The sequence below is a fragment of the Neopsephotus bourkii genome, unplaced genomic scaffold, assembly GCF_033783945.1.
Source record: "Neopsephotus bourkii isolate Nb327-2 ecotype Australia unplaced genomic scaffold, CSIRO-AGI_Nbou_v1 NB_1542, whole genome shotgun sequence".
NCBI classification, from domain to species: Eukaryota; Metazoa; Chordata; class Aves; order Psittaciformes; family Psittacidae; genus Neopsephotus; species Neopsephotus bourkii.
The window spans coordinates 4,766,089-4,784,368 of NW_026902018.1; the positions used below are offsets into that span (position 1 = coordinate 4,766,089).

The following is an 18,280-nucleotide window of genomic DNA, read 5'->3' on the forward strand; positions in this document are numbered from 1 at the left end:
AATTGGGAAGTAATGAAATGAAAGTTCACCAAACAACCATCAATGACTGGTTATTCACTCTCTTGGTTCACTTTGCAGCTGGGTTAGAGGCCTTGCTGGAGGCCCCGGTTTGTGGAGCAGTGCTGGCTCCCCGGTGCTCTGTGGCCAGCTGTGCCCAAGCTGTTCAACCAACTGTGTAATTGAAAAGGTTTTTGGTTTTTCCCTCCTTTCACAAACACTGTGCGTTTTGTTCTGCAGCATCAAAGGCCAGGAGCTCGGAGGAACAATGGGCGTCTGCAGGAGCCCAGGGGAACAATGGCCCTACCTGGACCCGGGAAGAAAGCAAGTACTTGAAAGAACAGAGAGAGCTCCCAGTTCAACAGCACAATTGGTCTGATCTGGAAACCTCTGCTCAGCAGTTTTTGGCTTAGTCAGCCAGAGAAACTGGGCTTTGCAGAGCATTTGCTGTAGACTAAGGCTGTTTGAGGATGATACAGCTCAACAAGTGTAATATTTACTGAAGCACTGGGGAACCAATGACATTTCTGAGTGGTGAACTCGGATAGGGCTGTGGGGAATGGCATTTTCCCTACTAATGGGTGGATAATGGTTTTGGCTAAAAAACTTTCACAGTATTTGAAGCAGCAGGATCTTCCTTGTCACTTCTGCCCCCAAACAGGAAGCCTTTGCTGCTAAGAATAGTACATAGGTACCTGCTGTGCTCTTGACCATCATGTGTTTCAAGGAGAAATTTTGGGGAATTAAAAGCTCTGAGCTCCTTGAGGCCCTGTGCACCTCACAATTTCACAGGAAGGATACACTTGCATTTGACTGAAGTGACCAAGTGAGGAGTGAGAGTCCCTGTGTGTTCATTCAGGGGAGGGAGACAGAATTCTTCCAGCTTGGAGTGATCCTGTGAGGAAATCCACCTTTCTGATCCCACAGATAACAAGCACCTCAGGTTAGATGATGTGACTCACCGCAGGTTGGGATCTCACTTAACGGTAAGTGGAGCTGTATTCCTCCCTGACTTCCCAATCTCCTCTTCAGTGCTGTTCTGAGAACAAAGAGGGGCACTTTTGAGGACTGGTGGTGTTTCCTCAGAACTGACCAAGTGGATGGGACTGTTGGAGGGGTTTTGGCCGTAAGATGTGCCACTCTTAGAAGCACAATCCCTTCTCTGCTGTGTGACTGCAGTAATCACTGCTGAGATCCTGCGGTTCAGAATGAACTGTGTATAAATGAGGTTATTTGGAGTGCAGAGCCATATTGTGTGGTCTGAGCCTGTTGCACTGAACTCCAGAGCTGGGACTGCGGGTTTTGGGAGTGTCCAGCTGCAATCCAGAGAGGTGACTGCAACTTCTACATTGCCCAGTGCAGTCCTTAAACCTGCAAGCTTGGACACTGACAGCACTGGAGCTGAAAACACTCAGGCTTTGTTTGCCAAGGATTTACCCAAAGCCCTGGGCAGCTCTCATTTTTTGCCTTACCTAAGGCAATGAGATTAGATAATAGCTCATAATGACAGTGGAGAAAATCCATGTGTGGGGGTATCTTGCTGCCTCAGCTGTTGATGAGGTCATGGGGATGTCTTTTGGGGCTTGTATAGGGCTAGGATGTTACTTCTTAATGGGAGTTATGCATATCTCAGTAGAATACCTTGTGTTGCTGGAGAACTTACAGCTGCATCATCTGGGCATTTGGCATCATCTGTGCCTTGAAAGCTTGTGCCTGTGCTTTGGGGTTCCAGGGATGCAAGGAGGCTGTTGTGCATTGTGGTGATTGCATCCAGGGAAAAAAAAACAAATGAAAACAACAAAAACAACCACCAACAAAGTCCTAAGAAAGAGAATTGAGCAGCCTGGATCAGATCTACAAAGAATGCAAAACAAGGCTGGGCCATCTCAGGGTAAGCTGCAGTCATGGTACCTCTTGAACCCATGTCCTGTTATTGTTGGTGTGGAACGTGAGGGTCCAGGCCAATGAAAATAAGGAAGGTGGCTTGACAGACACAGATTTTATCTTCTGAGACTCGTCATGACCTTTCTAGTGTATAATAAATAAAGTTGACTCAGGAATTGGCAAGTGCCCTATAACATGCAGTCCTGGTGCTGGGACTCGGCAGAATGTTCTGCTTAGTAATGCACTCTGTTAGCTTTGTTTGCCAAGCTCCTATTTTGGAGGTGTGCTGAAGGGCTGAATAGTGGCAGATGCTGAAGCCTTCTGCAGGGCAGGTGCACTGGACCCAGCATCTCTGACCATGCTGATCCAGGCTGGATGAAGGTCATTTTGAATCCACGCTGATATAACTTTTTAGCACTGGGCCATAGAAGAAAGGAAAGTAGTGTCTTGCAAAGGAAGAATGCTGTTTGCAGTGGTATGAATCTTGGGGCAAGGAGGACTCTCATCCTTTCATTTACTATGAACTATCAAGCACGTAAGTCTGTATTGGCAGTACTGCTTCCAGTATTAATGTCTTTGGAGAAGCTTTGCCATGCACCCTGGATCCTGTGATATTAAACAATTCCATCATCCAGAGGATGTGGCCAGTTTTGTGTGTGACAGGAATGGTAGCTCTGAGACATGCCTGCTGCAGAGCAAATTCCTGCCCTGTCATCCCCTCTGTTAACCATGATTGTGAGCAATCACAGGTTTTCTGAGCTAGCCCTGGTGGCAGGGACTGTGATATACAGGGCTCATGTGCTTCTGAACTGAAGCTGTTCAGTGATGGTAACACATTGTGAAGTTACTCTGCAGAGCCAAAAGATGCTGGGGAGAACAGGGCCAATGTTTGCATTCCCAGCCCCAGAGAGCCTATAGGGGGAGAGCTGCAGTTCATTCACAAAGATTTTGGCTGATTCAAAGGCAGAGTCTCAAAAGGGGAGCACCCACCATTGGCACCAGAGTGCTGGGCTACATGAACACTCAGCACCTGAAAGTAAAGGGCAACTGGCTGCCTCATTTCTGAGGTGCCTGCCATTTGGGAGCAGTCTGGTATTCCAAGTGCTTCCTGCCTTTCTTTATATTCATGCCAAAAGCACTAAAATAATAGGGTGGAGACAAAAAATCACAGACCCTCCTCAAGATCCTCTTCTAATTCCAGAAGGATCAAAATGCTAAAGGTTGCATTGGGAAAAACAGAAATAGTCTTTTCTCCCACCATTGGTAACTCAACGCCGCAGCTAAAGCTGAGAGTCAGCTGCTTGTCCTACAGCTGCGTTCTTTCAGAATTCATGAGAAATAGCATTTTGATTTCCTTCCAGAAGAAATACACAGTAACATCCCTCACTTGCACTGAGGCCTTCCAGTCTGCAGAACTAAGCCATGTAATGTTCATCTGCAACTAAATTAAACCAAATTCCTTGTGGATTGAGCCAATGCTTGGGAATCAAGGTTTTAATCGGAAACCTTTATAGCTTGCTTTCTCTGAGCACTTGCTTCCCATGCAAGTTCCCTCCCATCCTAATTTCTGCCTTTGCAGATGATCCTCCTCTCCTGCAGTATGCCAGGCCCAGGAAGCACAAGAGGTTTATCCAAGATGAAGGGGCTGGCTGTCCCCTTCCCTGGGGCAGCACTACCTGGACTTCCAAAAGAACTGTAGCAACAACCTTCCTGTAGGCTTCCACTGTGTGGTTGGAGGGAGGAACGTGCTCTCTATGTTAACTGTAGTCTGATTCCCTTACAGGAGGACCTTTCCATTTGGAAGCACTGGGTGGGACATATGATCCTCCCAGGGAGAGCACAATGTTTTTTTCCCATCAAAAGCACGAGGTTGCATCCTGGGGTCAGTGACATGTGGATGACACTGAATGCTTAAGCCTGTGTGTCAATCAGGTCTTGGAAGAGGCTGCATTCTCTCTGCTGCACAGACACGTTCACTGTCTCTGAAGAGAGGTCCTCGTGGACGTAGCCATGGATTTAGTGTTTTCCAAGTGGCTGGAAATCCGAGTGCTATAAAATACATGTCCCTGTTCTGCTTCCTAAAGAGATGCATCTGCTGATGTCAGCTTCCAGGTAAGACACACAGGAACCTGCTCTCTCAGCATCTGTGGCCTTTGGCCCCTGCTGGTAGTCAGGCATCCTAAGGAAATTAGAAGTGACCTAAGCCTATTTGTTTTGTTAATCCTTGGTCGGTGTTGCAGATGGAGAAGTAATGGCAGTTTTCCAGCAGGTGAGACCCTCCAGGCCAGCTAGACAGGCAAGAAAAATAAACACAGGAAATAACATCCATGTGGTAAGCTATCAGAAAGGAGAGGCAGGGACAGCTTTCTGCTGCATGCCAGGCGAAGGACAGAGCTTGGAGCTCTCTCTGACAGGAGCAAGCAGATGTTGAACCTTAGCACAAAGGAAGGGGTTACTGCCTGGGCAGAGAGGAAAGTAGAGAAAAGGAGGTTTCTGCTTTGTCCAGAGGAGTTGCTCTCTAGAGTAAAGGGTCTGTGGAGTGAAGACCATAGAATCATAGAATAGTTATGGTTGGAAAGGTCCTTAAGACCATCCAGTTCCAACCCCCCTGCCATGGGCAGGAACACCTCCCACTAAAGCATGCCACTCAAGGCTCCAACCTGGCCTTGAAAGATCTTTAGTTTAGATGTGGGGTGAGTTAGTGCTTTGCCCAGGGCAAAGACTCTCAAGCTAATGAGCTAATAAACTGGTTGGTTTTGTGTCTTCAAAGCAGTTCTGAGGGTCTCTGTGTTGCTGGAAGCTCTACTCTCACTCACCTGTGAATCCCACCCCCTGAACTCCTCCTCTTGGCCTCTGCTTTGTGTCCCTTCCTCCCAGATCCTGTGGGCTTATCCAAGGCCCCACATTGCTCAGAGTCCATCCCTGGTGGTGTGGCTGGGTAATAGAGCGGAAAGGCCTCTGCTGGCTCCATCCTTGTGCTCAGCAAGATGGAGAAGCCACCTGTGGTGCCCAAAATAGCCTCATCCTGATCAATCCAATCCAAATGGTGTTGATAGTGGAGGGAATTCCCATGCTTCATGAAGAGGCTTTTTGTTGGGAGGATCTAAGCTGAGCTCCAGTCCTTGCCAGCTGCGGAGAGGAGCAGATGGAGCTGCAGTATATAAATAGATTGCAGCAGACTTGTTCTGCCTCTTTTCTTCACCAGCTCAAAGTACAGTCCCAGCGGTGCCTGGTCAGCAGCACCAGAGCAGAGAAGTGGGTGCTTTGCAGCTGCCAGTCTGCCTGGAGCCCATTAGCTATTGTCAGAGACAAGAATTTATCTCTCTCCAGCCCCGTTTGCCTTACAGCTGCCGTGTGGACAATCTTGTTTGCTCACAGCTGTTGGCAGCGTGTTACATCCCATTTCCCTGGGGCAGCACAAGCAGGAGAAGGGGACATTTCTGTGAGACACCATGCTCCTGTACCCTGCTATACTCAAGAAGCAGAGGTACTAATCTGTGCCTTTGTCTCCTTGGATGAGATCTGTGTACAGCACCTAAGGAAATGTGCTGAAGACATGCACCAGTGTGTCACAGGCAGTTTCAACCAGTTGGTTGGTAGATTTTGCAGCAGTCAAGGTCTCTGTATTTACGGCACATGGAAATCTCACCTTTTCCCAATCCCAGCTACACAGGGAACATTTTGGAGTGCTGTGATCTCTGTTGTTGCTCCAAGTGACTTCGCTGCTTGTTGCAGTGCCTTAGGTTCATATCAAATCTCTGAGGTTACAACACCGTCCAAAGACACCTGAGGCTGACTGCCCTTTGTGTCTCTTGTAACTGAAAATGGGGTGACCCCTGTGGATACCTCTTGGCCCAGTTGTTCATCCCAGCGCTTTCTATCTAGGATTAGAAATTTTGCAACACTAAAATACGATGCTTTTGGCAAAACAAAAGCAACTGCAAGGCTGCATCAGTACTCGGAACTGAGCAGGCAGGATGTGGTCCCTCTGCATTGTGCCTGCAGAGAACTGCTATCCCATCAGTCCTAAGACATGTGTTTGCATAAAACCACCTTGTCAGTTGGCATCCCCACTCCATCCCCTCCTGCTAACTGAATAAGAATCACATAGATGTTTCCTGAATGGGCTTTCATAAGGCACTAATTTGATCCACTCAGGGCATCTTCCTGTAATGAATATTCCCGAGGTAAGGTAATTGAAGGTGAATCTGTATGGGTGGGTGGGGGAACAGGGCAGAACTGCTGGCAGAGATCACAGGTGGAATAGAAGAAAACCCTTTTGTTCCTTGGACAAGCCAGTACGGCCTCTCACTTCATGTTTGTGAGGCCTTCTTTTGCTTTTGGACGGGTTTCCCCTTTGTTTGCTTGCTTTCTGTTTGTTCCCCCAATTCTCCCTCTGTGTAGACCATGTTCTGGAATTGTGCTCAGGAAGACGTTCCTGTGTTTCTCAGCTGTAACATAATTGACCCTTTGTTAAGGTATTTCAATTGGGTGCCCCTGAAGGGTGAGCAGCTCTGGTCAGGAGCAACAAGACTTTCTCACTCTGAGTGTTCACTGGACTGACAACTCATGAAAGTGCTGTTTTCCCTCACCTCGGTTAAACTGCTAACGTGTCCCGGCATGCACAAGACACAACAAGTCCAAAGGGCTCATTGTTAAACAAGGTAAGTCATGCTAAGAGGCTGGGCTTTAGATGGTTTCAATGCTTCCCTCTGTTGTATGTCAAGGATCAGACAGAGAGGTGATGTGGCAGAACTGTCCATAGCATGAATGGAAAACACTGTGTTCAATTCTCTGTAAAGGCCCAAGAATAGCCACCTCGGTGCTTCCTGTGTCTGGTTGATGGTAAACCATCAGAGACACTTTCTGTGGGTTAAATTGAGGTCTCTACGTTTAAGAAGGGAAATGATATTCTTACATATTTCTTTTGCTGTTAAGCTTGGCCCTTGCTTTGCTAGCAGCTGTACACACTGAACAAGCTAAAAAAGAACACAGTGTAGAAAAATCAGGCATAGAAATAAGACAGAGTAACAGAAACCAATTTGATCATGTGTCTGACCTCATCCAGACCATACAGGACCTGTGAATCTGAAGCAGGCAGCTAAGAGACAAAACGGTACTGTTTAGAAGCTTTGTTTGAGTGTATGAAAGTGAGAACATACTTACAGGTCAAGCACACATGGGTGAATGACTGGCAAATCAGAAGCAGGAAGAAAGAGTGGGATGCGGAGATCTGAACTGGGAAGGATTATTGCCTGGGACATGGATATTTTGTCTAATGCATAAGGAGATGGAAAGGTGAAGAAAGGCCACGGGCACAGTAATTATTTGCAAATTGCACTATGTCATCTTTCTGATTTGAGCAATTGTTTGGTGCAGACAGCAATACATCTGCATGCTACATCCATCCATCTTCATGAGAGCTGGGTTAAATTGCACAATCATTATGAATACCATTTGCAGGCAACTCTTACTGTTGCTCCCAGCTTCTGTCTGGTAATCTGTGGCTCCAGGGTCTGGGCACTAACATTTTGGATCTGTGATCATCTGGATGGTGTTTTCATGCTGCTGCTTCTCTCACCTTTTTATTCCATCATTTTGCTAAATCACTGTAAGTAAACATTCCTCTAGGACTGGTAATTCACGATCTTCTGATTCAGCATGACTAGAGAATGGTTCTTTGTACCTCTAAGAAGTGAGGAATCCTTCCACTAACATTTTGCTTCTAGCCTTGGGGAGAACTTCTGCACTGAAAACGACAGCTTTGGGTACACAAAGCTTCCCAGGTAGTCTGGTACTGGTTTCTAAAGAGAGCTTGTTTATGTTGCAGAATTACACTATGTTAGAAGGATGCTTTGAAGACCTGTATATTTAACATGAAATTAAGCACATAACTTGAACAGAGAAGTGCAGACCAACAGATGTGATGGTCAGTGTATCATATTTTTGTGATGAATTTTGTGTTGAATGCAAGGTCCAAGCGAACCTCAGAAGTGTTGCAATTCCTCGGGACCACAGCCTAACTTTGTGTTGGTTTACAGCCCTTTGGTGTAATTGCTTCTTCCCTCCTAAAGCCTGAACAGTTGGATTTATGGCAACAAAAGCAATCCAGCAAGGAAGGAAATTAAAAACAGTACCCCTGTGTATTAGAAAAGGGGCTGGGTATGGTCTGAGTCACAGCACATGTAGGAGACACTCTAGCATCCCTCAACTGTCCCATCCCACAGTAAGTACCACTGCTGCTCCCAGTGACTGTTTCCAAGCATAAACATCTTTAAAAGCCTCTTTGCCATCATCTGTAAATGGTGATCCCCCAGCCGCTCTCAATGGGAACTACTGGTATTAACCTCTCCATGCTGCCCTACTTATCAGTTTTTTTGTTACCTTGCTATGGTTTAGCTGCATGCCTGTTAATTTGCACCTACCACTCCCCTTCTCTCTGGGGAGAACATACAACCCTGGTGTTACAGGATCATAAAAATCTACAGCTGGAGGGGATGCAGCAGTAATAGAGATGAACGCTGTCTTCCTGGGTCAGTTACAAATTTTGGTGCCTTTTGAAGGGGCCATATGGACCCTACTCACACATCATCACCTCTGCTTGAAATACCTGATAATGCTCTGCTGAGTCAGGGTGAGGAGGGGAAGATGAGGCACACATGGGCTCTGCACTAATTTTTCTGGTTAACACAGGAGGAAGAGGCTGTGTTAAAGGGGCACCCCTGGGCACAGCCTGGCTTGATGGAGGCTTTTAAACATGATTTTCTTTTACTCAATTCCTGGAACTGAGCTGATGCTGGTGGTTGTCATTATGCTGGAACCAGGAGGAACTGAACTGAGCATCAACAGGTTTGTGAGTGATGTGGTTGTGACTGCTTCCCATTGTGGAACAAAAGATGTAAAAGCATAAGTATGCAGATACTAAAACATAGATATGAAGACTTTGCAAGCTCCCTTTTTCTCTGGAGACTGAATCAAGTAGAGAGTGTGTTGGGGGAAGATGTGCTGTAGCATTGCCTTTTTCTGCTGTCACTGATAAAGGAAAACAATGCTCCTTCATTGTCACTGAGTGCTGTGAATATCCTGTCAGATCAGTAAGAGTTGATTTGGTAAGGAGGCGCTGAGCTAGCTGTTTATGGGACAAAGCGCTACCCCGTTTCTTTTTTCCCTGCATGCCCCAGTTATCCATCCCACAGCCCTGCCACACTCACTCATTTCCTGCACTCCCTTACATCTGTGGGTGGACCATGTCTTGCAGACGATCTATCCAGGGAGCATGTGTTACATTTGCCTCCTGTTCCTGTGGCTCTGGGGATATTTGTTCCCTCACCAGTTATTTCTGAGTTTCTGTGAAAGTGTAGGGTGTGAGGTAAGTGGAAATCTTCAGGCATGCAAATAACAGTCAGGGCTATGTATTATTTCAAAACCATTTACTTCTGGTGTGTAAAAAGAAGGGTCCCCTGCTCAGGGACTTTCTCAACCAAGAGTTGCTTCTTGGAGCAAAGCAAGAGCTAGTGCTCCTATTGTTAAGTATTCCCCCAGGAGATCCTACATATCTTTGATGTAGGCTCGTTTGTTTGTGTGTTGGCTATCTCCATCTCTCTCCTCTTCTTTCCTCCCTCCCTTCCTCCTTCCCTCTCCCCTCCCATTGCCTTCTACCCACAGCAACTTTAAACAGCATCTTTTGAATAATCTGTGTTGACACAAGCGGTCTTAGTTGTAGTTGCTGGAGGGGTTGGGAAGGCTCCTCAAGCAAGGAATGTTCAGTCCTTGGGGTCATGGAAACCAGCCAGGAATTTCTGCTCTCCCATTCCCAGGGGCACAAGGATCCTGCAGAGAAGAACCAAAGGTGACCATTTCCTCAGTTTAAATGTCGTTGACCTGAGTTGGAGATGTTTTCCAAGACTTTTCAAGATCAAGACAGCAATTTTGGAAATATGACTAATATCTTGATGGAGGAGAAGAAGTGGTAATTTGAAATTATAGAGCCCTATAATAGGACAGAGAAAATTGTCATATGAAAAATGCAAAGCACTAGGCACTGTCTCTTTCAAGCCTTCAAAGCTTTTTCTTTCCCCCACTTGATACATGTGTGTGGTTTTGCTCAGGGCAGCGCTGGATATTAAATGGCCAAGGATCATTTCTTGCATGCGTGAACACAAAATATCAAGATATTCTAAGAAGTTAGCTATATTCCATATGATCAGTGAGGACAGCATGTTACTCAGAAGGAAAGAGGAGGTGACAGTGGGACTAAAGCTGTCTCTTTTCTCCTAGACTGATATCTTAACAGCTCTCATGGGAGGAAGGACATGTTCAACCTATTAGGATAATGGAATAATATGTTGAACATATCGGCTTTGACACAGAGCAGCTGGTGGCTGTAGACACAAATAACCTAAGGAAAACAAATGGAAATGTTTCAGGAAATGGCTATATGCATGCAGTGCCGGGGGGGGGGGGGGGCAGGAGGGTGCCCTGTGTGTGAAAGAAGAATGATAAAAGCCCCTCTCTTTGGCTGTGGGAGGAGTGCCTCGCTCATTGCTGGAAAGGGCTACATTCCATCCTGAATAGTAGATGGGGGCTATAAATTTAGTACTGTCTTCTCTTCTGGACCCACTGAACTCTGCACTGTGAGGCTGGACCAAAGGTCCACGTGGAGTCTAGTCTTCTCATCTTTGTCCAACTAGTTTAAATTCTAGTGTCCTACACTGCTGTCCAGCAATGAAATGGTTAGCACAGACTTTTTATTTTTGTGTTTGCTTAAAGCCAGTCTTTGTATTTTGGATCCCAGTGAGATACCTGGGTAGAAGGCAATTACTCTTCTCAAAGCTTTGATTTCAGGCTGTCTGCAGACTTCAACAGATGCTATTTCAGCTGCTCTATTCACGCATGCCTTTTTTTTCCTTTAAACTGTGAAAGACAGAAATATACTTCTCTTTCTAGATTAAAGCTCAGATCCTGAACTGTAGCATGTCAGGCAAACCTCAGCCGGTTGGTGGATGAATGCATAACCATATAGGTAGTACCATTCTTTCAGAGCCTCTCTCAAGTCAAGAGTTACATATTGTCTACAGGCAACATGTAAGTCTGTTCTGTGCTTACAGCCCAGCTGGCTGGTCATCAGTATGCTGTGTGACCACCGTACCAGCTGACTCCAGGGGTTCAGTCTGCTGTGGCTAGGAGCAACATGATACGAAAGACAGTTATCAGTGATGTGAACTTCTAACTAGCCTTTGAAAGATGCCGAATACACCCAAGATCTTGAGGAGGCCAGTCAGTCCTCCCCTTCTCCCCTTGGTCACTGTAGATCCATTCTTGCCCTGGTACACACACTCTGCTCTGTGTCTTCAGCTCATGCCATTATGAGTCAGCAAGCATGTGTATGTGCTGAAGCAGAAGGAGAGTAGAATGTGTTACACTCTTCATAAATGCAGCTGCCTGCTTCCTTGTTTGCCAGCAGCATCTTGGCAGCAACTACCACTTTTTTGCAAGAATGCATTTGGTAAAAGGTACACTATTGACATATACTCCATTGAGGAGTTATTTCTGGCACAGACAGAGCTGGAAGGAAGTCAGCATTACACACAGACACTCTTTGGCCTGGGAAGGTCTGAGAACCCTTTAAATACTTGGCTCAGAAACTGCTCTTTTCCTTTTATCTAGGAGATTTTTGCTTTCCTGTTAAGTTAATTAAACTTCTGTTTTGTCTTCCTCATGCCCTTTTGCCAACATCTAGCCTTTTCATGAAGACACTAGTTCAATAACCATCATTTATAGTGTCAAGCTTAGGTTACTACTGTTTGTTCGCCAAGTGCAGCTGCAACCATCTGCCCAATTTCACATGTTGCTGTGAGCCAGAGATAGTGGGCTTCACTGCACGAATGTGCTGTTGAGCGCTCACAGTGTCCCTTCCATGAGCTGTCCTTAAAAGATCTGTTGTCTTCCCACTTGTTTCCCCTGGACAACTGATTTGGATTGTGGTGGAGTCTGCAGTTCAAGTGAAATATTACTTCTGGTTAGCACCTTTGATATTTTCACTTTGGAATAAGAGTATGTTGCTCAGAAATAAATTATAAAGCAGATCAAATTATTTTGAAGCAGAAGTTTCCAGGCTGGGTGTCAATGTAAGTCCCTGTGTACAAACCTCCTGAACACCTGAAATCTTGACAGACTGTGCTCTTCAGTGCCAGGGGCTATCATCAACTCATTGGACAAATTCAACTGAAGGGCTGAAGCCACCTTCCCCACTTCTTAGCACAAACCTGTGCTCCTACACCATGTTGCAGCAGTGTGAGCCCTCAGGTGCTCCCTTTTTTCTTCTGTTCCCTGCCACCCAAATCACACTGCAGCCCTAGTTACCTCTGCTCTGTGGGAACTGTGAGTTGGGTAGCTATGGTGAGAGACTAACAGGGAAGCATCTGAGTATGGAGAATGTTCTGTCTTTGGGCCAGTCCATGCAATCTGCACTGGAGGTCCTTTTTTTAGTGCCTGTATATATGCCTAACAGGTTTTCCTTAATAATGATAACGAGGTAGGAAGGGTCTCATAGTTTGTGAGAGGCAGGCCTTATTCTAATTTCATGGCTGACAGCTGACAGCTTGAATGCCTTCCCAGGATGCAAGACGTTGACTGTTAGTAGGTGTTATTGTTCCTTTTGTGCTGCCAAGTGTGAAACTAAAGATTAATGTAGCCCTTTATTGACTGCCGTGTGCAGGCTTTGACCTGCCTGAAGAATATTCAGTGCCTATCCTAAAAGTTATGTGTTAGGCTTTCAGTTCAGCAGGCAGGAGGTAGAAACAAACCTCTTCAACCTCCTTGTTGAGTTGCTTTAAATAGCATCAAACCCAAACCCATTCAACATTATGTTTTAACTTGGTAGCTTTGAGCTAGCATTTTAGGGATTACTTTACACTCAGATGTTTTACAGAGGGCTAAATGACTGAAAATTGTCCTTTTCAGAATTTCAAATAAGTCCCCATTATTTTTTATATGTCATCCCTATCAACACTATCAAATGCTTTTTAGAATTTTAATTTTAGGAATTTCTAAAGTTAAATTTCAGAAGTTTCTAGAATTCAAATAGAGCTTCCCCTCAGAGAGGAGCTCCTTGAGGATTTTGAAGCCAGGCACACTTGAAGACCCTCTTCCTCAAAATCAGGTTATTCAGTCCCAAATTAGTTGTTTGCTGGTTCCATGCTCTAACAATATTCTTACCAGGAATCTGGCAGCACACACACATCATGTTCCAAACTCTGCCTCATCTCTCCAGCTCTTGCACTTTGAAATACCTTATTTCTGCAAGGATTGAAACAAAAGCTCTTTCTCCTAATATGAGGGGAGGGACATCTTCCTCTTCCCAGATTATACCTAAAATTCATTCACTTTGGTATAGACTACTCCCGCTTTGATGAAGGATTAGACACTCTATTTATAGTAGGTGCTTAAAGACCGGGCTTCCTGAACCCTTGGAAAACAAATGTGCCAGATTTTATTCTTTTGTTCTTTTAATAAACTGTCCATGAGATTCTTCCCCTCCCCTCCTTTCCTGCTGGTTTACTTACATATGTTCAGTGTTTTTCTCTTCTGTCTTTGTTCCAGTTTATCAGCAATTTACACACAGTTGTTTCCCAGACTCCACGATTTCAACAGCAAAAATAACACTGACCTTTTGAGCCCATGAGCAATCTTGTTGGTGGTAATTTAGCAGAAAGTTACAGTAATGAACAAGAATGCTGCTCTTAAATGTTAGATCATTAAATGTGTTTTATGAGTGTACTATTTCTTTAATGCCCTTCCTGTGCACCAGGGAGATAGCCATATTCCAGGGAAGAATGAAGTTTTTAATTGGGAAAAGTGGTCAATTTGTGAGTCTGTTCTGGTTTAAAGATTACATTTCCAGGTGTGATTTAGTCAAAGCAATCAAGGAGATTATTTCTAGCTAGAACAACAACAGCACTAACAACAGAAGGACTCTACCAAAGGTACTTTAACTTTGAAAACTGTAAGCTGAACTCTTCCTGTGGGAGGGAGAAGAAGGTGACTGTAAAACTTGTATTTCACCCCCAGACTTGGGGCTGGTTAGGGACTGCTCTGGTCCCAGGCATGCCTGAGAGCAGGCAAAATGTACTGTCAACAATAAACTTCCTTAGTTTTCAGCCACTTCCCCTCACCCAGCCTTCAGAATAGCAGGAAGCCCAAAGCAGATGACACAAAGCCAACTATATGAGGTTTAGAATTTGGCTCTCCCACCCGATAGGTGATTGTACCTGTGGTTTTTTGCAGAGTCCAGGGGAAAGGCATCAAATCACACTGTAGACCAGAATTTTCCATCCATATCAAAATTCTCAACTTTGCTTTGGCTTAAGTTTATGTACAGACCCATTCTAAAACTGGTAAGAATACTTGTAAAGATTTAAGTAGAGTCAGAGAAAGAGTTCTGTGTCTGGAACCAGTGTAAATGAAAAATAATCCAAACTGAGCCACAACAAAACCAGTAACAAAAAACCCAAACCCAAAAAACCCAGCCAAACTGTTATTAACAAGAGGTTGTGGTACAAAGGAGTGACTTTACAACAGAGTATGTTGGTTTTCCTTAAAGCTCATTTGGCTCAACATATAAACCAAAGCAGGACAGAAAGGAAGTTTAGCAACTTTCTTCCTTCTTTTAGCTCAGCATGTTTAAATCAGGTGTGTTCCAAGAGAATTGTTTTATATCTCCATATGAAGCAAGTGAACCTGCATTTGAGGTGAAGCAATGCAAAGATCAGTTTCAGTAATCTATTTTGCAGAACAACTCAGTACTTTATTTTGTGGCCACTGGAAAAGGCCAGTGTAGAAGGTCATTTGAAGGGTGTTGCAGCATCTAGAAAGCAAGCTCAGACAGAACATCAGTATCATGTGGCTTTGCAGGATACATCTGGGTCCACATCCACTTAAATCCCTTGATAGGTGTCAACAACAAGCAGCATGACCTTGTGGGTGATCTGGAACAGTTATAGCATTAGGGACATGAGTTATTAATTAATTTAGCTGCTCTGGGGAACTCTGTGTGACCCATTTCAAGGAATGACAGGAGAAGAAAGTGTCTGGAGACATGATTCACATGATAGTAGCAGGGTTTGAATGATGCTGGGTGTTTCAGAGGGAGTGTATGTACGTACCACTAACTTAGGAAGGAAAGACAGAAATGCTGCCTACAATCCTGCCTACTAGCTCTGTATGTGATGCTGTTCAGCCTTTGCTCCTATCTTGGGTTACAGTGGAAAGACTTTGTTTGCTTAAATCTTTTCTTGGTTCTTTCCCAGTTTTAGTCTGAACTCTAGATATTTGGCCCTTAACTTCATTCTCCAGGGTGCTTCTGACTAATGCCAGGGTGCTATTGTGGGGTTTTACGGGAACCCTTGGGAACAGTCTTGTAGCACAGCGTGGACCAGAATTATCAAAACCCAGTTTTTGCTCCAAGATGGTATCTCTGTAACACAGGCTTTCAACACAGAAGTGCCAAGAACTGCTTTTTGTACAGATTACACTGTGTGGTCCTGACTTCCACATCTGATTTCCTGGACCACCCTGACTGAGGGCAATAGAGATGAAAACTTCAGAACTGTTTTGAAGGAATTTTCCTTTGCTCCAAAGAACTTTTGTTCTTTGTAAGTGAAAGACTTACTTTCCTCTGAACACATTATTACAGCCTGCATTCATCCCAAAAGGTTCAGCTATTTCCCAAAATATTTTCTTGGGCCGGGTAATGGAGAACTAGGAAGAAGATTAAATACTGACATGTGAAGAAGTCAGAAACAGAACTAGGAGCTGAATACCAGCATCAAACTTAATAGATAATTGTAATGACTGAGGTGGAACATTCAGACTTAAATCTAAGGTCTCTAATATGCTTTGTCTGGGATGTGGAAGGCATCTTCCTTTATTAGGTTACTTTCCTGCTCAACATTAATATTTCGTGCTTTGAAGGTTTATTGTGTTGGCTAGAGTTATACTTTTATATAGGCGCAGTCCCTATGGAATAGCCTGATCTCCTTTGATCGTTATTAGGCTTGCCATTTCCTATTCACGCAGTCTGGACCTCACTGCCTTCTTGCAGGATGGTTGATATGGTGCACAGGAAATGTACTGTTATTTCAGATCTCCACTGTTCATGAGTATTCTTTTAAGGGGCTTCAGTTTTATTGCCATGAAGTCCATTTCCTACATGTAGTACAATTTACTAAATTACAAATAAACAAGGCACCAATAGAGAAGTCAGTGAAAGTTCACACTAAGAATAGAAGCCTGAAGAGAAAAGTTCAGTTATGTGACCTTCTTCAGGAGCTGGATACAAAATAGACCTGCTGTTTTTCCTTTTAATTTGCAGTCCAGGCAGAAAAGTACTTCAGCAGTTCCCAGAGAAACCCAGGCCCTTCTGTTTATTTCTACAAATGCTTCAGAAATGGTTTTTCTTTTGGCATCCTGGATTTGCTGATATGGAAAGGAACTTACTTGGTCTCCTGACTTCCCTCCTGTATTGTCAGCTGATTTCATACAATCATAGAATAGTTAGGGTTGGAAAGGACCTTAAGATCATCCAGTTCCAGCCCCCCTGCCATGGGCAGGGACACCTCACACTAAACCATCTCACCCAAGGCTCTGTCCAACTTGGCCTTGAACACCGCCAGCGACGGAGCATTCACAGCTTCCCTGAGTGACCCATTCCAGTGCCTCACCACCCTAACAGGAAAGCACTTCTTACTTATATCCAGTCTAAACTTCCCCTGTTTAAGTTTTAACCCATTACCCCTTGTCCTACCACTACAGTCCCTAATGAAGAGTCCCTCTCCAGCATCCGTATAGGCCCCCTTCAGATACTGGAAGGCTGCTATGAGGTCTCCACGCAGCCTTCTCTTCTGCAGGCTGAACAGCCCCAACTTTCTCAGCCTGTCTTCATATGGGAGTTGCTCCTGTCCCTGATCATCCTCGTGGCCTCCTCTGGACTTGTCCTTTTTATGTTGAGGACACCAGAACTGCACACAATACTCCAGGTGAGGTCTCATGAGAACAGAGCAGAGGGGCAGGATCACCTCCTTCGACCTGCTGGTCACACTCCTTTTGATTTTTTGCATTGATCTCGCATTCTGCAATGTTTAAAGATCTGCCAGCATGAATGGATCAAAGTGTTACCTTTACGTACCTTTAAAATTGGCCATTCAAACAAATTAGGATCATCAGATGCTAAACATTATGTAAGTATCAGTCACTGCTTATTATTGCCCTCCAGAAATGTGATTGAAAAGTAACATAATTCCTAGGAACAGGTTTTTAGCCCCTTGGTCATGAACAGGGAGATGCTACACTCGTGAGTACAGGACAAATGTACTCAGAACAATGTACTAGCTATCCAGACTTTTTAGAAGTGCCTTCCTCTGAGATGATGGGGTATTTTTCTTCTCCTTATTACCGTTCTTTGCTTTGTAACATATTCTCAGCTTATCTTCAAAATTGGCACAAAGATTAAAGGGTTTCCTCAACAGCAGACTAACACCTTTAGACAGCGCTTTAGGAGTTCCTCCAGGGAGTTCCTGCCCCTAGCAAAGCAGTGTGTTTATCATGGTGCACTGGGCATACAGAGCATTGCTGTTTCTTTTTGGGTTAAAAAGAGTGGATTAGAGCGAAAGAGTGCTATCCAGGCTATCCAAGCACGCTTTCTGTTTAAATGTTAGACACTGCCTCCTTTCTTTCTATTTATTTAGCCTAAAAGGCTTAATGTTTAACTCAAAATACCGAACAACTGCAAATGGGAAGTGCTGAACTTTGTTACATCCTCCAGAAGACACAAAAAGCAGCCCTTAAACTTAGTGCCATATATTTAAATGCGTGTAGCCATCCCTGGGGTCACTGCTTCATGAGAAAACCATTACCACGTTGTGAATTCTAGTTGCATTTTGAAGCAGAAGGCACAGACAGTAGTTCAGTGAAGTGACTAGTGTAACAGGGTTTACTTAGATGCACTTTGTTTAGCCCCAGAACGAGGTCTTACTTTGTTCAATCCTTTGTCTGACATTAACTATACTGGGCCTCAAATCCATGTTGAAGACAAAATCATTTGTTCGTACTGTCTCCTGTTCAGGTCTTACTGCTGCTAAAATGGGCACACGCATACCTGTGAAAACCATTCCCATTTTACGACCTGCAGTTCCTAAGCCTTTTTGTTGAACAGTACCGTTACACAAAGCTCCTCAAGACCTTCTGCTTTCAGACGAGTTACTTCGGAGGCTGGGCAGTTGCTCCAGAAGCCGCAAGTTCACTCTCTGGGTCACCTCAGGCCGCACAACCCAACCAGCCCGGGCGGACCCTGCGCTGGCCATTGCCAAACACCGCTGAGGGGACAGGGGCGGGTTCCACAACA

General features: G+C 44.7%; 1 long non-coding RNA gene across 1 annotated transcript; it reads right to left on the minus strand.

Moving 5' to 3' along the window:
- Window positions 1–9,294: 9,294 nt before the first annotated feature.
- Window positions 9,295–18,168, minus strand: LOC133221633 (uncharacterized). Its single transcript, XR_009728038.1, has 2 exons — window positions 18,035–18,168; window positions 9,295–9,711 (listed from the first exon to the last, which is right to left on the minus strand). It is a non-coding gene; the product is annotated as an uncharacterized LOC133221633 (long non-coding RNA).
- Window positions 18,169–18,280: the final 112 nt, after the last annotated feature.